Below are 22752 nucleotides of genomic sequence, written 5' to 3'. Positions count from 1 at the left end.
TGTTTGTTTGTCCAAAGGTACATTGCAACTGTTTTAGTGAAATGTAACTTGAAGTGGAATGAAATAAAAGGTAAGACTGTGAGAAACATGAATTTTGGAGGTGGACTATTTCTTACTCTTTTTGCTGAGGGGAAGGGCAGGGTGTTGCCTTCAGCAAATGAGCTTCTTCCTTCACCATCAGTGAAAAACGTGCCTTTGTCCCACTGAAAAACACATCTTTGTAGCAGTGGCTGCAACAAAAGGTTTGCTACATGCCTGTGTAGCAGGCATTTGAACCAAGTCTCAGGTTTAAGTTCACTCCTTTAACCTTTATTAATAAAAGAGAAGGGTTATTTGTCCAGCTGGGGTGTACTTTATCAGCAGAACACTGGTAGTTGACCTGTCATAACACAAAGTTACTAAAGAAAGACTAGTCTAAACCTGAATATTACAAAGCTTTTAGGACTCATCTTCTATAGGGGCATGCTTCCCTTATATTGGTTCCCATGGAGGCACTCAGCCTGAAGTTTTGGAGATTCACAAGATAATTGGCCTACATACAATAAAGTATTTTTTCCTGTAGTCTATGCTGCTTTTTTACCAGGCTGCGCTCACCTAACAGCTCTGGGGCACTTCGGTTGAAGGCCTGGCAGACACCAGATGTGCGCAGCACAGACATACCTCACGTATGTAGGTTACAGACAAGAGAATACCTTAGACTGCCAAGTGTCTCCATACCTGCAGAGCCCCTGTCATTGCAGCCACAGCTGGCTTGTCTCCCATCTGTGCACGTGTATGGGATCATGGCTTCCCAAACTCCTTTTCCTGTTTCTTAACCTAAAAGGAGCCACTGAGAACTTGTGGTGTGAAGCACTGCTCAGACCTGGTTGGAAAGGGTGGGCAGCTGCTCCCTGGGCTGCCTGCTGCCTTTTGGGACCCGCTTACACTTGCCCATAGGCATCCATGCTGGAGCTTTGTTGTGCACCAAGTCCCAGCCACAGCCCTTTGCTGACCTGCTTTGCAATAGCAAGTTTAACTTGGTGCAGCAAATTCAGCCAGCTTCCTTTTACATCTCTCTGAGGGAGGCGAACACTGGTCCTTGAAGATGGACATGAGAATTAATAAATAACACTGACAAGAGGTCAGGGGGATTTGTCCTGCAGCAGCTAATGACTGGTGTCTGTTGAAAATACACATGAAAAGAACAGGCAGGCATACAAACTGCGCTCTGTGGTTGTGTAAGATGGAGTGACACCGTCAGGGACATTAACCCTTCCCTGGGCAGGGCGGCAGGGCAGCTGGCCTCTTACCCATGGCCACGGGAAGCCATCAGCCCACACCACTACCCCTGGGGTCACAGACGTGTGCTGCATCCAGGCTCAGGAGAGCCTTGCTGAGCCAACCCATCCCCTGGCATCCATCAGCAGTGCCATGCTGTACTGTGCACAGCTGCATCTCTCCTCGTGACACATCTGGAAATTAGGTGTCTGTTGGGCAAGAGCAGGCTTTCATCCACAAAGGCCTTCATAAATGAGCTTGTGATGGAAAGAAATAGTCCTTGCTAGGGTCTGCAGTTCATAGGTGAAGAAGTTATGGGAAGATCTGGCACTGAAGCTGGGATGGTGTCTGAGAGCTCCTGCTTGCGACACACGTGGGAAAACTGCTGAAGGACCACGTACGTGGGGAAGCTTGACCCCTATAACGCTGCCAAGGACACTGCGATCTTTGGTGGCTTGCTTGGCAAGCGTGAGTCAGAGAAGCATCTGGTTCAGCTCAAACCTGTAGGTTGCATTTTCTCAAAAAAAGAAAAGAAAACAAACACACACACACACAAAAACAACAAACCAAACCAAAAACCCACAAAAAAAAAGGGGGGGGTAAAGACAATATCAACAGAACACCCTTTTTTGTTTGTTTTCTGTAGGAGGGCCTGCCTTCTTTGCTGCTTTCCTCAGCCTGTTGTTGTGTAAATCATTCTGTTACATCCAGCAAATTAACTACACGTGCAGTAGGAAGGCTGCTGCGGGTTTATCCATGGCAATAGGAGTGGGATATAGTGTCACTTCATTTAACCCACACCAAGTGCTGCCTGAGAACCCTGACAAATTATTCAGCAATAATTCTGAATCCCATCCCCAGGAAGGAAAAAAATAGTTTTGAACCGTACAGTTGGAGCCTGTAGTTGCAATAAAATTCAGGAAAAGGTTATTTTACCTGAATTTATCGCTTAGCAACCAAGAAACTACCTCCTGAGATTGCCATTCCTGGGTTACCAAGTAACTGGCTGTGACAATTACCAAACAGCTGTCCCAGGAATCTACATAGCCTTTAACCTCTGTCAGCTGAGAGATGGGCTGATGACAGCTAACAAACAATAGGAACACACCCTAATATTTTATTTAAGAGCTGAGGGAAGCCACAGCTGTATGGATCATTTGGCCAGCTGTATTTAACTGCTTCAGGCCATGCTGTGCTGTGAAGTTTGCGTAGGGTTTTGTTGTTCGTTTTTTTTCCTCCTAACTTTGTGTTTGACAATTGGCTTTGTCCTACCAAGATGGGTTTGGCTAATGTGCAGGAATGCTAAGCTGCTCATTATGAGGTGCTTTACAATATTCTTTTGTTAATTTATTTATTGCCTTGATGTCGGAGTTTACAGAACGTAACTATTTTGCTAGTTATCAGTGACAGGGAGAGCATTACCTACCAAAATGATAAAGGAGTAATTTAGGAAAGGGAAGAAGCATCACTAGGACTGGCAAAGGGAAAAAGAGCGTGGCTGTTGAGAGGAGCTGCTTGATAATGAGGTGGATTATGTCTGGGGGTGGTTTCCCAAAGGAAACAAGGAGAACTACAGTCAGCTTCAACGTGTGCAAGTAAGCTGGAGCTCTGTAACGCGCTAGAAACATTAGACAGACTAATGCAGGTGTCAGTGCTGTGTTGCTAAGGAGTGGAAGTGGATTTTTTTATTATTTTGTTTTCTGTGATTTTACAACTTTAAAAATAGCAGGCAGCAAACCTGCCACCAATTGCAAAGCCAACTGTTTATGCAGATGGTTTTGATGCTCTGAGCTGGGAGAGATTTATGGACGTGCCTCATGCCACAAGTTCTCAGTGGCTCCTTTCAGGTTAAAATAGAAACAGTAAAAGGGGTTCAGGAAACCATGACCCTGTTCACTTGAACAAGTGGGAGGCAAGCCAGCTGTGGCTGCAGTGACAGGGGCTCTGCAGGTACTGGAAGGAAGGCAATCAGTTGTCTTGCTACTGTTAGATTTACTCTGGCGTTTTGAGGTTGAGATGTTACAGTCTGCTCTGGCACATTCCATGTACTGCCATAAGAGGAAGCATCTCAGAAAATACTTCACTAAATTCTCACTGGCAGCAATTTCAAAAAGGGAATTTCCCCAGACCAGTGCTGCCACATTTCTCTCAAGGGACTTTGTCATGGTCTTTGCTGTTCATCTTATTTTATCTCTTATGGAAGTAAAATTCTGCCAGAATTACTGTTTGCTTTGTTTTTGGAGTATCGTTAAGTGGCTCCATTTATTGCATTATCTTCCTGTTAATGCTGTCAAGTAGGGAAGTCAGAAAGCTTGAGACCAGGTTTTCAATTCATCATACAGTGTCCTTTCCTGATCTGTTTGTATTTAATAAAGGCCTTCAAAATTTTGTTAAATGTTAAATGTGCTACCTGAGGTATGCAGAAGGATGGGGGAACTGAAAGTACAGTAGCCTGGGGCAATGGAAATCCTTCTCCTGTGCCTGCTTTCTGACCATGTGTAAGAACCCATGTGATGCTGTGTGTTTGTAGTTTGTGGCTTTGGCCCTAATGTAGATCCCCCAGGCCTACATCTGAGCTGTGGCAGATGCTGATGGGTGACACGGGTGGAGATGTGTGCTTCCAGCTGGTGGCTCAAGCCCCGAGGACAGCAGGACAGCAGTTCTGCTGTCACCTGTTCCATTTACAGCTGTCTTGCTCCTGTCTCCTGCTTCCTGCACGCTGCGCTGCTCTGTCACGCTGCTCAGTCCCTCTGTAAAGGCAAGTAGCCTCTGCCACTGCCTCCAGTGTCCTATCTGGACTCGTTTGGTTGGTCTTCAAGCATTTTATATTAAAAGTGGTTGAAAATGAAACAAAGTATTTCAACTTACTATGAGTTTATAATGATTTTTATTGTCAATTGATTCAAAGTACTGTTTTGGGTTTGTTTGTTTGTTTTTTAAAAAAAACTTTGGTCACAACTGAAAAACTCGTGATCTGCCCCGTCAATGACTTGCATCTAGTTTGACTATTCAAATGATGAAGATGCTTAGAAAACAAGCAAAGAGATGGGAAGCATTTGAATAAAAGAAATCAAAGCCAGATATCTTGTTGAAATTAATCACTTGTCATTGCCATCACTGCAATGTCTTTGCATATCTGTTGTGGACATGTGGCACTGTGATCATATGCACTTGGTGTAGACCTGGGGAGGGCAGAGCCATGGTGGTAGAACAAGGCTCTAACTCATCACTGCTCAGAGGATGGTTCCTTTCCTGCTTTCCTGTGTTCCTCCAGCCCCATACCAAAGGTTCTTTCACTGCTCAGCTGGTTGTTGGCTTACTTGTCTGCAAAGGGAAGGGCAGGAGATGCCAGTGACCATCTTGCTTGCATCCTCTCCTGCCATTCATTTGTCTCTGTGGGCTAGTTTGGATATAGGAAGTGTTTGCTGGGTCATTCCTTCTGGCTCTTGATGACAGATCATGGCTGTCCTCTTTTCTGGCTGGTAGCTGGTTGGTTACATTGACAGATGTTGCAATGATTCTTTTGGCAATATTCTGTTGTGCTGACTGTTCAAACAGGAAATTCATCTTTTAGTATTTGCACATGTTAAATGTTTGTTTTAGTAGGAATCGCTCTGACAGCAGGCTGGTCAAACAGTGTATTTTTGGAGCGGCAACCTCTGGAATTCTCAAAGTCCTCATCATATCCCATAGATCTGCTGGGGCCTGGCTTGGAGCCCTGTTCCCTGAAATACTGCAGAACTGGCTTCTGAGGAGAGGCGACGTGAGCTGCTGAGCTCCAGGTTGCTGCTGTTTCCCTCTGTCAGGATGATGCGTTCCTGTATGTGTTGGATGGCACCTGGCTCAGATCATGCTGTGGTGTGGCCCTCTGGGACACCTAGGAAGGTTTGCTGTGTGATGGAGTCCATGCTGTCTCCATCCTTCCTTCAGTCTCCAGATGTCTGGCTTACCGAGGTGGCCTTTTGTCTCGTGCTCATGGAAGAGAACAGGAAGGTGGCTGTGTCTGTGCTGCATGTTAGAAAGTGAGGACCTGCTTGGGAAGTATGGAACAAGGACTAGCCAGAGTATTTAGTCTGATGAAGCAGGTTTTCATCTCAATCTACTTGTCTGGTGATAAGTCCCATTCCAGGTGACTTAATTTGGCCTTAGTCGGCTTCTCCTTTTATGAACAGTTTGCAAATGCTGATGTGATTTAATGTAATGCATTCTAACTTGTCTCCTAAATTTTCACCAAGCAAAACTGTGTGTACTTACCTTGGAGCTGAGAGGCTGTCTCTTTGTAAGCTGTGGCATTACAGATGCCCCACCTGAGGCCCATCCCTTCAGCTGGAGTTTATAAAATATCAGAAGTTATAATATTTACTCCTTTTCAGCACAGGCAGAGTACTTACAGATGAGCTTATTATGGGAAGAAGCTGCTTATAGACAGCCCTCTGCAACCTGTGGCAGAAAAAAGGTTTGATCTGAGCAGGACCTCTCCAGACCCCTTCACCCTCACTTGGGAGGTGAGAAACAGAGCACATATGAAAGCTGCTTTGTGACTTGCCAGTCTTTTGGCAGTACTTCAGAGCTATGGCTATTTTGAGTAATGTATCTTGGGAGTGGAAAAAGGCTTTGTGGCAAACCTAGCATATGCATTTCTGAGAAACACATTCGGTTCCTATATGGTTATTTTTGTGTGTTTTGACAGGAAAAATCGAACGGTGAGGAGAACATGCTCAGAGGGGTTGGATTACAGCTTGCACGTGTATTTGAACCCGACGTTACACAATTTCATGAAGAACTGTGTGCAGAAATGGTTTCTGATTTCTGCTTACAACAGCCTGGGTAGAAATCCCTGTTATTTGTGAATTTGTAAAGGAAACAGAAACATTTGGTAGGCAGTCCAGTTGGAATTGTTACACCTGCAAGATGGTAGAAGAGTCCTTGAGTCCTGACTAGCACTGATGAAATACGGGATATAAGGTGAAATATATCCTTCAAAAACTGACCCTTCTATGTCTTGGCATTCGGAGCTTGCATTGGTTGCTCACACATCAGTCATCTTCTGACACGTGTAGTTTCTAGGGCTTTACTGTCTTGCACGCTTTGACAGTTTCACTGATCACCAGAATTTCAGTTTCCTTATCATTCTATCTGTATTAGTGAATTTTCTTCTCAAACGTCCCGATCTGTGAGTAACAGCACTGCTTCTGGCAGAGTCGTGCTACTTCCAACAGAAACATCACAGTGGTGTTTTCACATATGAGTGAAAGTGCATTGCAGGAAAAGGCACTGTCTTATAACAAAGTTTGTTTTTTAAGCTCAAAATAAGCAGGATTTGAATGTTATTAAATAGCATTTTTGTAAGGAGGAACTGGATTTAGAAAAATGAACCGGCTCCTCAGCCAGGCCCGTCATGAATTGCAAAAGCAGCTGGGAGATTTGGCCTGAGAATCAAGGTTGTTTTTTTCTTTTTTCTTCGTCAGAGTTTGTAAGAGATTTGGAGGGACATAACATTTATTTCCTACTTCCCTGAGCTTCAGTCCAGGCCTTGGAAAAACCCATCTGACAGTGAGTTTGTTTGTATATTTCAGATTTTTTCCCAAGTACGCTAGGCTCATTAGCAAGCCTCAGAAAATGCACGCTTTGTTGAAGTTAATATGGGAAACAAGATACTGAGGGCTCAAATCTGTCTCCAGAATATAAATAAGCATACCTTCCTTTGGAGCAGGTTTGGACCAGAGTCATACTGGATCCCTTGTTTCTGGGAGAGTTACGAATGTGCTTTGCTAGGAAATGCTGTTTCTTAAAGAGCTCGTGAAGTCTACAAGGTCTGCATGCAGAATGACTGCAGTGCATGGCAACATGTGGCCTGAACAGGACCTCACTTGCATTGGCAGGAGATGCTGCTGGCAGGTTCTTTGCCTTGGAAGCTACTGGAATACTTGGCAGCGACACGTCATTAGGACATGGCAGTGACAGCTCAATGCTGACCAGACTTCTTCTACCAATATGCAACACCTTTAAAACCGTAGAGGAGCCCGATCACAAGGTGTTGCTCTAAGTTGTGCTTCGAAGCCTTAGCCAATAAAATAATCCATGGTAGTGCATGAAGCAGTCATATTTATCTCAGTATCTCGATTTTCTGATTCAAAGATTGGTTTTGAGAATTTCATATTCATTAAATATACATGTACGCTCCGCTTTCACCTTGTGTCAACTGGGTTTGCTACCTTGTGGATCAGAACTTATATTTCACATTAAGTCAAAGTCATTTCTATTCACCATTGTCACGCTAAGTTGGGTTCTTTGGTGATCCCCTAATTCCAAAAGCCTGGTTGTTAAGTAAGCTTTGATTAAAAGGGTCTCTTTTTAAGCTAAGCTTATGGTAATGTTAGAGAACACTAAGAGAGCAGAGCTGCACAGTACTGAAGGACATGGGGTGTCTCAAATTGCTGCTAGGGAAAAACGCTTTCTTGAGGCAGGGTGTAAAGCTTTTCATTTGAAACATGCTCTGGTGCTCAAGCCTCCCCTGGAGCAATGATGTACTTGACTCTTCAGCTACTAACTAGAGGAGTACGTGCATGACTCCGAGCATGGCACCAGGAGACACCTTCCTGCTCTGACTGCTACAGTATTTCAGGCTGCAGTACCATGTGGCAAACTGCAAAATCCTTTTCACTATCCACTCTTCCGGCTGCAAGTATTCTTCATTATATTTTGCCTTTGATAGAAGAAACATTTTCACCTTTACAGAATGATTATTTCTGTAGGGTTCAACAGCTTTCCCCATTGTTCTTTATCCGGAATCACATTTTGCAGCATCATTTAGTTGTGGTGAAGATAACAACATTATATGCTGTGAAAGGACAGCTAGATGAATGCTACCCCCCTCGGGTAAACTGCTTTTGTGCGTGTGCAATTGTGAATGGTGGAAAACAGTGCTTTTCTATACTTTTTATAGCTCTACTTTTTGCAGCAGAACTGCATTTTGCTCACCACAACTAAGTGCACAGTTAGTAGAAGGAATGCTCTGCCAAACTATCTGTTCAAGCATTTTGGGAACCCTCTGTGTATTTGATTAAACCCTTCAGTAGCCAGCAGGGCTCCTTGTGAATTCATGTGCAGCAAACCATCTGGACTCGTATGCAGTGCTGCAGCTTAACTTGTTTAATCCTAAACCGACACTTCAGTAATAAGCAAATTTCTGAGTTCACCGTCAGTTCAGTCTCCAGCTATCTATCGGCAGGGTAGGCCAAAGATCAGTGCTTCTCTCAGGCACTGGTGTATTGATTTTCATCTACCTGTATGAGATGATGGAAGTGTCCCTCTTTGCACTTTTATTTTTATTTTTAATTGGGGAATTTACGTTCAGGAAAATAACACAACTCCGAAAAGGAGCAGGTGTTCATAACTGTTGGAAGAGGTCTGTGTCTTCCGTCACAGACCTGGCTTCTTCCTCAAGTCATTTGCTCCAGGAGGGGTTTAAAACTATTTTTTGTAAGAGGAAATGCGCTGTCTTGTACTGAACAGAGGCAGAACTAATTTATTCTAACTTGGTATTTGTCTGAAGATGTTTTCTTGGGAATTGTAGCCAGAGAGTCAGGTAACATGGAGGGATGGACTGGGACCTCTCCTTTACAATTAATTATTGCTGTTCCTTCTACAAAAGTCATGGAAAACTCCTTATAATTACCATAATTGCCTTATAACAAGTGCCTCATTCCTTTGCCGAAACCAGTATGCAATAACTACTTCTTAGATTCTCTGATAGCTTCTCTGACCCCTAGATAATGGATGCAGTATCATCAGGATCACTAGCAGACATGGGACGCAGTGCTGTTTGCACATAGGTGGAAAGTGCTGAGGCTGTGGCAGCGCTCTGCAGCAGAGGGAGGATGCTGCATGGTGACTCCACAGACAGGAATAGAGGGACCAATGGTCATTGTGTGACACCCTGTGTAGTACGTGGTGCTGGGCACACAGAGCTGAGGAACATGAGAAACCATATTGCAGGCACTGCCTTGAGCAACAAGGGTGATGCTGAATGTGCCAAAGAGAGCTGATGTGCACAGACCCATGCAGGCTGTCCTGCTGCATGTAGAGGCATTGAAACATCATAGAAATATAGAATGGCTTGGATTGGAAATGATCTTTAAAGCCCGCACAATCCCATCCCTGGCTATGGACTGGTTGCTCCCCAGCAGCTCAGGCTGCCCAGGGCTCCATCCAACTTGGCCCCCGTTGATGCACCCCAGGACACAGTTGGCCTTCTGGGCTGCAAACACACACTGCTGGCTCATGTCAAGCTTTTGGTGCACAAGGACCAAGTCCATGTCCACAGGGCTGCTCTCAAGGAGACCTTCTCTCAGTCTGTACACATATCTGGGATTGCTCTGACCCAAGTGCCGCAGCTTGCACTTGGCCTTGTTGACCCTCATAGGTTCACGTGGGCTCACTATTTCCAGGTCCCTCTGGATGGCATCCTTTCCTCTGTTGCATCACTGCAACACTCAGATCTGCTCAGGTGAGCGTTTCAGAACACAGCCAGTCCCACTTTGTCAGGACCACTTGGGGGAACAACACTGACATCCCCTACCTCCCCCCCCCTCCCCCACTTCATTCCTTGTGTCATCAGAGTCTTCTGAAGGCATCTCCCAGGAAAGCCTTTAAGTGAATTTCCTGCTTCTGTTCATTAATGTTATGCTAGTTTTAATTTCTTCCTTGTCTTGTATCACTAATCAAGAAGTAATTGAATTAGTTGAAAAGAAGGATAAGATAAATTAGCTAAGAAGAATTAACTGTGTGCACCTGAGGTCAGCAGGCTCCTAGAAAATTCAAGATGAGAATTAGTTGGACGATAACTGAGATCTAGCAGGAAGTTACTGAGTTCTTTGGAGAATCAAAATGAAGAAATACAAATGACAATCTAACCAAGAAAACTTAGGTATATCTGGAAGTGTTTGTCTCCATCTCAAGACAGGAGAGCAAAGGACCACACTTACATTCTTTCCAACTGCTCTGTTTAATGAAGGGAATTTCCCTGAAGTTTGATTTTTCATCCTTGTGTGAATCGGCTTTGCCAGGAAGATATTTTTCCTTCTGTATTGATATTAAGGCAGTAAATTGTCTGTCCCTGTGTTCACTTGCTCGACTTCTTTACTTTTGTTTCATGGTTGCTCTGTAATTTAAGTTCATCTTTCATGAAAACCATATGTTGGATTAAAGACAAGGTATTATTTTCATGCACTGTAATATACTCTGTTACCTCCTCCATTACAGTGCCATGTTAAAGTAATTATTATTCCACGTGTCACTGTGAAAATGCGTTTAAGATTCTTCAGGTCTTCTCTAGCAGGAGTTGATTTCCACTCCTGATTAACTGCTCTCATCCTTTTTATATGTCGGAATTAGCCAAGCATAAGCTTATAATTATTTTATAGGAAGACTCTTAGAAATATTAGAAGATCATACTAAAATAATTAGAAAACAAATTAGATTACAATTCATGAAAACCATAAGCTAATGACAGTAATTAATTTTATACTTGACAAAACCTAAATAGGCATAACTGAGTAAAGATGTAAAGAAAGGAAGTTTCAGTCTTGAACAGAAAAGCCTTTAAGCAGGTAAAAGAAGCAGGTTATGCAGCCACACTTGTTTGATCGCTATGTCTGCTCTTTTGGAGAAGGACTGAAACTAGTTGGCTTCTACGAGTTTGTGAGTTTATTTTTTGTAGCAGGGCTGAACTGATGGTACTAACGGCACAGAAAGAGGCCCCACTCGATAACCTTATCATTGATGTTCTCTTTTCACCAAACCTCAGCTGCAGCCGTATTAAATAAAACCACAGAAAATGGTATAGTAACCTCACCATCTGCTGTGCGGCTTAGTTTGTGTTCTGCAGTTGGAGCTGAAAATACGTTACTTGGAATTGTGAGTTAAGTCTCCGAAATGAGATGGGACCCCTGCAGCCTAATCCATAGGAACCAGCCAATTCTTTTGAGTTTCCCGTGTTTGATTAGTTGTACTGTAATTAAAGAAATTACCAATAGTCCTCTGTCTGGATGTGATTAACTCACCAAGTGCTCATACCTACATTCTTTAAGCATCTCCAAATAATTTAGGGCCTCATTTATGTTCCTTAATAAGGAAATAAATGGAAATCGTCGACAGCCTTAATACCGTGGCTTGTTACAAGCTGTCCTATCTTGTGCCTCAGTGATGCCTGTTCAATTGTTTCTGATTATGCTGCATTGTAATTAAAGAACTAGAATGCTATTTGCCTAAATGAGAACATGCTTCCCAGTACAGGAGGGAGGGAAAGAAATCAGATAAAGACAAGAGCCTTCGCAGCAAACCAGACCCAGAATGTCGATGCTGCATAAAGACATGGAGCTGTGGATGGGACTGCTCGAGCTGCTGGTGAATTTCTCCTGGGCTCTTCAGAATTGGAGCTTTTTGTGACAGTGACTTCTGTTCTTAAAAGAAATGCAGGTTGGGTTGTTTTTGAGGAGCAACAAATGGATGCATTCATGCTTGCTGCTGCTGTCCTGCTGCCCCTAGGCTCTGTATTGCTCCCTGAGCTGCGTGCTTTCATTCTAACCATGTGTACTGGAAGGTGTTGGAAAAATCCAACGTGCATCTCCCATGAGCTGGGCAGCACCTGGGGACACCACAGGGGTGCAGCTGCAGCTCTGCTTGGTGCCTGCCGAGTGCTGGCTTTCAGCACAGCCTGCTCCCTGCTGCGGTAACCCACCAGCTGCAGCACAACACACTGTGTGAAAAGTAAGCTGATTTTCTCCAGGGTGGGGCAGAGCAGGGCTCGTGGAAGGGGGCAAATGGAGAAGGGCTGGTGGGATGTTTTTGTTTTGTCTGTCAGATTTGTTCTGAGGATATTCCCACCTGTTTTCACAGTAGCTGAATGTCTGTGTAGGTTGCACACTGAGCCGCCCTGGACACTGTTGAGGAGATGGGGTTCCACAATGATCCCAACACTCCTACAGTCTATCATGTAGCTGCTTCTACCCACAGAATGAGCAGAACAGGGAGTTAACCTCCTGTAATGTGGACATAAATGCAAACCATAGAATCATAGAATGGCCTGGGTTGAAAAGGACCACAATGATCGTATTGCTCCAACCCCCTGCTGCGTGCAGGGTCACCAACCACCAGGCCAGGCTGCCCAGAGCCACATCCAGCCTGGCCTTGAATGCCTGCAGGGCTGGGGCATCCACGACCTCCCTGGGCAACCTGTTCAGTGCGTCACCACCCTCTGGGGGAAAATGACTTAAAACAGGCAGCATCGTGTGACAGGTGTCATGAGGAGAGATGACATGCCACATTTAATGGGTTTCTGAGGCATTCTGCACTCCTTTGGATGAGACCACAAAGTGCTTGTTACCAGTTCTAGAAATAGTATCAGAAATAGAGGAGTGCTTTTAGATTTGGATTCCATTTACTGTTAGCTGCTAAAATAGCTATTAAAATAGTTTCCGAGGTATTTGGAGGGGCTTTTACTTGACAGAGCATTTGTATTTGATCTCACCATTATATGCATTACACTTCTGTAATACACAGACAGAGCTTTTCTACGCACAGACCCTATTCTATCCCACCAAAAATCTAACTGGTAAGAAAATCACCCATTTGTGGAGAGCAGCAGCATTTTCTTGAGACTTGATAGGTCACACTGTCCACATCTCCTTAGCTCCTCCATGACCATTTGCTGCTATTCACTTTAGTTGCTTGCACCAGAATTTGTGTTGTTCTGGCACATGGTAGATAGTAGAAGGTTTTTACAGCAAATGAAATGTATGGCTTCATTTGCTGCAGCATGCAAACAAAAGTTCTGTGCCGTGTCGTACAGAACAGCTGCTCACTCAGCATCTGGCTGCTTGTCTTCCAGCTGTAAGAAGTAAGAGATTAGCAAATAAGTGTGGGAAGTATGGCCGCCTTGTGCAAGGCGCTACCTGCAGTATCTCCCTGCGGCATTACAGACACTGCTGGTTTGACGGGCACGTCATTGGACGGGGAGTGGAGCCTGAGGCCCAGCAGGGTTGGTGGCCTGTCCTGCTCACACCAAATGGGGGCAAAACTGGAAGCTGAGGAACCCCTGTCAGCAAAGCGTGCTTCCATCATCTCATTTTTCTCTACTTGGTCTGTTTTGGTTGCAAATTCTCAGGAGGCAGAAGCTGTCTCATCCCATAGGTTACTCAGGGCTCAGAACAGCATGTCTTCATCATGGCTGGTATTTCTAAGAATTATAGCTTTTCCAAACAAATACGCATCACGGAGAAATAATAACACTCCTCCTTAGCGAATGTCCTATCCAACATCACAGGAATTAAGTGGAAACAGAGAATAAAACTACTTTTCTGGTTCTAAAAATAATTCTTCTGGGTCATGTGGAAAATCATTGTGGAGGTTATTTGTGGGAGTTCAAATGTTCAGTTGTTCTACTTTCCTTTTTCTAGGAATTACTGCATGGCAGTGTGTCAGCCTCCCAAAAAGCCCATGAAAAGAACTGCTGTATTTCCTTTGGAAAAACAGGATGGCAGCGTAAGAAAAAAAAAAAAAAGAAAAGTGTTAGAATGTGTTACAGCTTTACTTTATTGGGATTTGGAAATGTCAGAGAGTTTCGGATGTACTGATGGGTGTCACCATTCAAACTGGGCAAGGAATTCATTTGGGGATGGAGTCTGTTGTCCTCAGTGCCTTGCGACCTGCTGTGAGGACAGGGCTGTGCCGCCCAGCAGCGGAGACGTGTCAGTGGGAAATGGCGAGGTTTTCTGTGAGGAACAGTGACATTTCTCAGAGGTCGGCAGGGTGCAGTAAAGACGGTGGATGGGATGACTGCTCGGACTGCCCTCAAAGCCCAGGGAGAGCTACTGGTGTGCCTGGCCCGGGGTGCATGGCCGCGAGCAAGGCTTTGAGACAGCAGTTACCTGTAAAGCTCAAGCAGAGGAGGTGTCTTTCCTGAAAGCAGCTGGCAGAGCCAGGCAGCTGAACTAGCAGGACTGCTGACCAGCGGTTCCTGCACTCTTTACTGTTCGCCAAAACGTCATTTATTTATTTTTTTAATACCAAGTGACTGAAAATAGGAAAAAAAATACAAGAGCACGGTGCGGTGCTGGCACAGCCATAGCCAGTCGTTTCCTGATATTAAAACAGTTGTCAAGCCACAGGTCATAAGCACTGCCATTTGCAGTTCTTTCTGCTGAATAAAAGGAAGTCAGATCCGATTATGCGGCAGATAGGTTACTTCTAAGTAGAAGCAGGCTTTTAGAGGCTACCTTGCTCTTTTTTGACGTTGAATGTTTAATTATAATTAATCAAGCCGCAGTTTCTGTCCCTGTGCCCTCTTTAATGTTTTCCAACACTGAATGGCTTTTAATTAAAGTAAATAGTTGCATCATCTATGGGAATGTCCCAGTAACAAGAAAGAGATCTGTGGGGAGGGTAAACTTAGGAAGCAAGCATGTGGTGGGCAGTCATACAAATGCCTTCATCTTCTCTGGCTCCATCTCTGCTGCCACCAGCAGACATGAGCAGAAACAGGAGATCAGTTGTCCTGTGGCTGTATATTGCAGTTTGCCATCTGTGTGCATCGAAAACTCTCCTGTGGTATAAACATCTTCATGTCCGGTAAGGGAAGAAATCAGCCCACCTGTCAGTGCTCATCTTGCTTCAAGAACCAGCGTTTTGTGTTATGTTGTCCTGCCACGTGGTCTGCAAAGGTGAGGGAGGCGGGCACCGCATGCTGCTCATTCACAGAGGAATCTGTTCTGCAAAAAACTGGAGTGATCTCAGCCTGCGATTCTAAAATCTATTCCTTAATATCTATAAGCTTCAGGAGCACAACATTAACATTTCTCCTCCTCCTCCGCTGTGGCACAGGCTGAGAAGATGCTGAAGTACAGGTGCTTGTCACCTGCCTGAGGGCGGGCACACAGCCAGTAAGGGGAGCACAGCAATCTGGTCTCTTCAGCCTGAGTTCATTTACCTGGCTCCAATTTGCCTTAATACACGCTTAGCAGTGAGATTTGCAAAACTGAAAGCTGTTTGTTCTATAAAATACAACTTCCTAGCATGGTATCAAAACCTGATGATAAATTTGACGCTCTGGGAGGCAGAGGTTTGGGTCGGAGGGAAGATGACTTAGAACTGAGTAAAACTAAATGCTGAAGGGAACTTGGCATAGTAAAACTGCCGTAGGCAGGGGAAAATTATGACTTTACTGAAGAAGAGAAAAAAAGTTTTACTACTGGCTTCTGACCTTATTGGCTTCTCGAATGTATACAGGGAATGGAGAATAATTACCAAACAATTTGTAGTGAGAATTGGCTGCTCGCTGTCATGCTAGATGCACGTGCTGCCTTTGCTGCAGCATCCTCAGCCAGAGCTTCCCTCTCTTTGCACTGCTGCTCACGGTGCAGAGCCCCAGCTGGCGGCTGCCAGCAGCTCTGGAAATGCAGGGCCTTGGGCTGCAGGCTGGAAATTCTCGCTTCCAGGAGCAGCTTAGGGCCTGTGGAAAACTCCCACTGACTTTGCTGGGATTATCCATCTGCGGAAAGTTATTTGGAGGGAAGTGCATTCCTTTGTAGAACAGCTGGCAACAGGTCTGGGCAGAGCTTCGGTCTCAGTTCTGGTGTATTGTTTTTGTTGGGCCGTATTCATTCTGTGCCTTGCACAGTAGGGCTGTGCTCCATCACTAGAGCTTGCACTTTCCATTTTAGTCTAATAAAAGTAGGATTAAAAAAAGAAAGCCCGAATTGAATGCATAAGTGTTTTCAGATACCGGACCCCTCGGGCTCTGTATGTTTGTGACACTGAGCACTCTTGTAGAGCTGAGAGCTCAGCTCTGTCTGGGGAGCATAGATGCAGCGTGACCTATCTGCTGTCAGGGCTTTTGGGGTCTCAGGTGAGGAAAACTGCATTGTAAATGGGAAATGACATTGGAGGCAATGCTCTTCCTTTATTTTCTGAGCATTGCTGTTACACTCTTTTCATATTTTTACATTTCTCTTTATAGTTGTTTTGTGATCTCATTCCTCCATGTAATTTCAAAAGTACTCCAGTATTTAATTGGAAGGTTGAGGAGGAAAGTCCCGAGGCTAGCTTGTTTAAGGAGAATGTTATCTGCTGTCTGCTCAACGTATCTTCTGTGAAGCTCCAAGGCAAAGAATCCTATGCTGCATTTAAACTTCAGAGTTTGCTAGTAAAAATACCCTTCTTCCTGAGGTTACTTAAAATGAGAGCCTACATTTCTCACATCCCACTGTTGTCTGATACACAAAATCCCATCCTATATTGCTATGTCAGAAAATGTTAGCGGATAAAGTGCTGAGCAGGTCACAGTATTTCTAATTCAGATTAATGACCCCATTCAGCTTGTCTCCTTAGCAGGAAATTAGAAAGTGCTGGGAAGGAGAAAATAGTGATTCATAACGCGTGACTCTTTGTATTGGCAGTTGCACTCATTAAACACTAAGATACTGTTTTGATATAAAATAATTGAGTCTGACTTATTTATGGGATATGTCTGTCTCAGCTTGTAGAGATCCCCCGGAAAAACTGCTGTCTCTGTACCCCAGTGGAGGAAAAAATAGGTGACTGATGCCCATTGGCAGCCCCTGGCCAGGTGAAGTGCAAAGGAAATGCACAGAAAATGATGACCGCTGCTGCTCTGCTTAGAGAGCCTCAGAGGGAAAAACACCTTCAGGAAAGTTTGGAGCAGTCAGGGACAAAGTGATGGTAAACCACCTGGGAAAGCAGGTTACACTGACTGCATAATTTAATAACTGCAGTTAAAGGGGATGACTCCTCACATCAGCATGGCTCCTGGACTCTCTGGACTCAATGTGGGTACAACAGCAGTCAGTTGTGTGTCCTGGGTGCATCCTTCAGGCTGATCCCAGGATACAGCTCTGCATCCCTCTATGCTCCCCAGCCACAGCCTTCCCTCAAACAGGGGGTGCCAACCTTCCTCCAGCCTCATGCACATGCACCATCTCTTGGCATGCTGAAGATGCCCCATCCCTGGAGGCATTCAAGGACAGGCTGGATGTGGCTCTAGGCTGCCTGGTCTGGTGGTTGGCACCAGGGGGGTTGAAATTAATGAACATTGTGGTCCTTTTCAACCCAGGCCATTCTAGGATTCTATGATTCTCTGATTTTGGCTGGAGGAAGTGTCCTGGTTCCAGAGCAGTAACACTGAAATTTGTATAGAAATGTGGGAGAGTTCTCTCCTTTTCAGAGCTTTTGACAAATAAACTTCCTTCAGTGCCCACTTTTAGGTGGTTTGGTTTTTTTTTCCATTTGTTCCAGGCAGCAATTAAGTGATTAAGAAAGTAAGATTTGATTCTTTACTCAAGTGTGTAACCTGTGCCTGCAGTGAGAGCTCTGCACTGGACTAGGAAGAGGGCAGAGATTTCTGTTGGCAGGCGAGGTTCTCGCTCATCCCCAGGAACACAGAAATGACCCTGAGAAGGAAGGACCAAACCCTTAGATCCCTGGGGAGTGCTGCAGCTCCCTGCTCTTAGGGTTTTGCTCCTGCATTTCAATTCTTTTTTCTACCCAGCGGCTCAGCTCCAGCTCCTGGCAGATGTTGGTGTGAAAGATGGTAAGAAGGATAAATGCTGGTTGCACGATCTCTGATGTGTTCCACAGATCCGTAACCAGCAGGCCGTCCATACCTCGAGCTGTGGTCAAAAGGGTTGTCAGTCCTGTTGTTCTGCGAGGAGCTCAGGTTGGTTTGTGCCTGTTCATTTGGAAATAAATAAGCAGTGGGCTGAGCTCAGATGGGCAGAAAAAGGACTGCGGGTCAAAGGGGAGCAGAGGGTGTGAAATGTCAGCATAGAGGAGGCAAGGCGTGCCAAAGGCTAGGGTGCAAATGACCTTGGGTTTTCAGGTTTGTATCAGTACTGTGGCAGACTTTCAGCATTGGTGTTAGTCACCTACAGTCTGCAGAAATCCCATATTTGGTGCCTTTAAGAAATATGTATTTATTTACTCTGGATTTGGCTTGAGAGCTTTAAGAGCTGTAGTTACTGGATGCTAAGAGGTGGCCCTGTTCATAGCCTCGTGCAGCCTTGATTGAAACGCTGAGGTCAAAGGCCAGCAGGAGCCGAAGGTCCCTGCAAGCTAACCATATGCACAGGCTCGCCGAGCTCTTCTCCCTCTGTGTCACGAAGACAAATGGCATTTTTAAGAATTCCCCCAATGAACTAGCATTCATTTTCTGGTGTCTCTTCCTTCTTTATTGCTTCCTAATGAGCTTCATTCCCATCACCTCTAGCCTCCTGCTCTTGAGTCTGCATTCACACCCATGCGTAGGAGGGCAGCAAATTGAACAAATTAATTAATTAAGGTGGCCCATCTAATGAAAGGGGCTGTGATGACTCCTGGGTTTTCCCCTCTTGCTTTTCAAAGAAATCTTCTCTGTATCTTTAATGACCACAGTTGCTGGGCTTTTTCTGTCCATAGGCTCTGCAAGAACACCTGATTCCCTTTGTGTGGTGTTTTGGGATTAACTGAGAACGTTTCCTTCTCTATGTGTATTTTTACACATACACACACTTACACATGTGCACACAGGTATATTTTTCTTCTTTATTTGGATATTTATGGCCGTTATTTTACTTGCTTGTTTATTATTTTAGCAGTGGAATTTTCATGAAAGTACTATTCAGGAGCTATTAGTAAAGAGGGAATCCATGCTGTTCCAGCCCACAGAGCTTCCTCTCTGCCTGCTCTGGCTGGGGTCTATTTGTGCTCCTGCTCGACTCATACTGCTTTGTTTGCAATCTGTGCTCTCTGGGCCAGACAAGCTGATTTAAAACCAAGCATTAACCACATGTCCTTCTCCTTTCCTTTTACATATCTTCTTTAGACCTGTGAAACGTCTGAGAGTGAGCTGGCACCCAACAGTGAAACTCCTGAAACGTTCCTAGTGAAAACTGCACCCAGGTACATTCGTGCTTACGTTGCCTTGTTTTTTTTCCTTCCCCAGCACTATCACTCCTTAGCACTGGGAGGAGAAGGCAGCTGTTTAAAACTGTATAATTCCACTTACTTCAATGAAGTGTTGCTTAGCAGAAGATCTGGCCCCATGCATTTGTGCTCCCCATTTCCACGGCCCTATGCTTTACCTCAGGTGAGGATGTTGACGTTGGTGCTGCAAGTTGCCTGTGCGTAAAATGCATACAGCACCTCTGTGTAAATTACTGTCTTTACTTTGCCTTAAGAGACTCTCGGTGTGTGAAGGAACACGATGAAAACAATGAACTTGAAAGGAGAAGTGTGGATCTCAGAAAGGGCTCTTCCAGTCCTGACCATTTCTTTGTATTAACACTGCAAGCAAGCACTGCATGGCAGTGAAGCCACTGGTGAGATGGAGCTGTTGACCAGATGTTACCATCAGGCCAACCAAGTTTACCCTTGGAGAAGAAAAATCACAACAGCCATGCTTTTGTTTCGTATCACTAGTGCTTTTCCTTCCTCCTAACATGTGCCCTTCGCTGCATGTCTCTGCTCTCTTAGGTGGGTTTTAAGGCTGGTTACAGATGAATGGGACTAATGGCCTCCACCTGATTTTTACAAGATAGCTATTTAATCCAACATTTCTAAGTGCTGTTTCCTAACACAGTACTACTGTTACCAGATGAAAGTGCTATGGATTCTTTCCAAGGAATATGTGAATAATTTTAAATTGCTCTGCTGAAAGTGCTTTTACTGAGCGCCTTTTCCCCTTCCTGTCTGCGCTGCGTTTCACTTTGAAGTAATAAATACATATAGTCTCTTGGTGTCTAGGTACTTACCCTGCCCATTTTCTTCCTTTTTATTCCACAGCTCATCACTTCATTATACCTGAAAAACATTGAAGCTTCTGTGAAGTGAAGGCTATGCGAAACACAGGGCTATAATTCTGTACCCTTAAGAGGTACTATCTGAAACTTCAGTAGTGGTGAATAGAAGATCTGTAATGTGGTATGCAGAATTGATGGTGAGAATCTGAACCTGATCCAGCCTTCAGTGTTGCCACTGTGTTAACACGGTTACACAGTCACAGAATCACAGAACTGTAGGGGTTGGAAGAGATCTCCAGAGATCATCAAGTGAGAAATATCAGCTTTGAATTTGTCCTTCTGCACCCCTTTGATTCACTGCGCACTGGGCTCCAAAAGGAACAGTACAGGATTTTGTTTCTGCTTCTTTCATCACACAGTTTATCCTGCAGTACTTTACCACCCTGCAACTAGAAGGTCTGGAGATGGATGACAAATGCAAGGCTATGGAATCCTCATGTGCTTGATACAGTCTGGATGGTGGGTTTACTTCAACACCTGGATGTGAATTTATTAGTACAGACTTGGAAGAAGTGAAGGAGATCCAGAATAAAGCAAAAACCACCAACTGGGAGAGAAAGTTTCACCAACATTCTTTTAAAGACATCCTCTTTCTATGCTTGTGTTTTGTTATGCGCTCTTGCTTCTTTATTAGTTCCTTCTGCCTCACTGATAGAAAGGACGTAAGCGGCTCTCAGTGCAAGAATTAGAGTGCAAGAAAGTGCTGCTGAAGACATAGGCTGAATCTGTGCTCCTAATGACGTCAGCCTTTGGAAGTAAGACTTGCTTCTTGAAAAGCTGCCTCTTGGCATTTTTTGTTTCTCCTTTTAATTAGAGATATCAGAAATACATTACCTACACTGAGAAGAGCAGCAAGGGTGATGGAACCTGTAGGTGAGGTTTTGGAGAGTTCCATTAGTCCTTCTGTGGTCAGATTCATTGGCTCCAGCTTTCATAGTTTCAGGACCTTTCTCCCTGCTGGAATTTCCTGTAGTTGAGGCAGGAAGAAACGAGCTTATTTTGGAGGGCCAAAGTTATTTTGTGAACAGTGAGGATCCGCACACCACATATTGTTGTCTCTGCAGAGGTGGAGGGCTAAATTGGACTGGCACAACTGTACAGTTTAATCACAAAACCACACGATAAGATATATATTAAAATGGCCTTTTGTAGCTTTTTTTCCCCTCTCCTTTCTTTTATTTATTTATTTTTTCCCCTCTGCAATATCCCCGAACCATTTTCTGTGAGCTAGAGTTCTTGCAAATATTTCCCTGCTTTAAAATGATCCAGAAGCATCTTTAAGACTCTGACAGAGCTGTCGCCTCTTCTGCTTAATGGCTTGAAGTTTTGTCAGCAGAAGGAAGAGCACAGCGGTACCATGCAAGACTGCTTATGCTGCCCCCCAACAGGCCTCGGCTCTGCTGTTTGGGCAGCACTGCTGAGAATTCTACTGACAGTTTTCACGTATCTCAAAAAACGGCTCTAGGATTTGTTATAGGAAGCACCTGAGCATCTCCTGAGACCAAGGTTACCTCCTGAAAGGAATGGAGGTGCAATAACGTGTTTTAAGCCACACAGCAGAAATAATGGGCCTGGGTATGACCCTTGGCCAGTGTCTTCATTTCTGGCTCATTCAGCCTCTTGCTGATGTGATTTCTTCACAGTGCCTTCAGGTCTTGAAACAAGGGTACAAGATCGCAGGGAGAGGCATAAATGCAACAAAACCCGCTACATTTGGTTTCCACATACCTGTCATGCTTCTTAGGAGATGCAGTTCCCTTGCTTGTGCCTTGGAACGTTCAGCAAGAGAGTTCTGTGGGTAACATTACAGCTTTATAGAGAGCAATCCAATTATTTTAGTCTGAAATATCTCTTCATATGTTTAGGAAAATAAGGGAGAAAACAAGAAGTCCAAAGGAACATGAAATGTATCTATCAGCTCTGTCAGTTTTCTTCAGGAAAAGAAGCTGTGAGAACTGCACACTCTACATGTTTGACGTTAGTTCACGGGACTGTGGGGAGTATGTATCTGTAGGGCTGTATTTGCACAAGATCTGCTTCACACAGACTGCTGATTTAATGTCTGATTTAGAAGCACAGGCTCTCTCTGTAGTCACTGGAGCCTAAATTAACAGCTTGGAATTACCCCTGAAAGGACCCACCTTTCTCTATTGAGTACAGAGTGACCCGAGGCTCCTAATTCAGGCACACAGGTCCCACGTTAGGGAGGGCCCAGTGTGTTAGCCTTGTACAAACCATACCCTGTTCAAACCCTGCGCGCGTCTCATTTGCTGAGCAGGGCAGAGACGTTGTAGCACAGACCTCGCAGTGAACCTGTATCACCGAGCAAGGAGGAGAGGGTGTTTGCCACAGGTTGCCAGATCACAGCCTTGTCAGGGCAAGGGAAGCTTTGTTCAGCCTAGAAGTCAGGAAGCTTTCAGAGGAGCAAGTAGCTGGAGTGCAGTGGGGTGCCCGGCAGAGAGCAGAGCAGCTTTTGGGGAGAGGGGTGTGCAGCCTCGGCAGGGCCCTGCTGGACGTGCCCTGCTCCAGAGGTCAGCATGGCTGCGGCACACCTTCTCACCTCTCCGTGAGGTGAGGGAAGACGTGGAGACAAATAACTCGGGGACTGCAAACCCCCGGCTTCTGCATCCACCTCTGCCAAGGG

The 22752-nt window shown here is 44.8% G+C and overlaps 1 protein-coding gene across 1 annotated transcript in view; it reads left to right on the top strand.

Moving 5' to 3' along the window:
- The window catches only part of LOC140249951 (uncharacterized), an 83423-nt gene extending 61614 nt beyond the window's left edge, over positions 1-21809 (top strand). Inside the window, exons 5-6 of the mRNA XM_072332228.1 lie at positions 19133-19209; positions 20092-21809. The gene's annotated coding sequence lies outside the window, so the exon portion shown is untranslated. The remainder of the gene's footprint in view (positions 1-19132; positions 19210-20091) is intronic.
- Positions 21810-22752: the final 943 nt, after the last annotated feature.

The sequence above is a fragment of the Excalfactoria chinensis genome, chromosome 3 (assembly GCF_039878825.1).
Source record: "Excalfactoria chinensis isolate bCotChi1 chromosome 3, bCotChi1.hap2, whole genome shotgun sequence".
In the NCBI taxonomy this organism is placed as follows: Eukaryota; Metazoa; Chordata; class Aves; order Galliformes; family Phasianidae; genus Excalfactoria; species Excalfactoria chinensis.
This window is presented reverse-complemented; position numbering and strand designations above follow the sequence as displayed.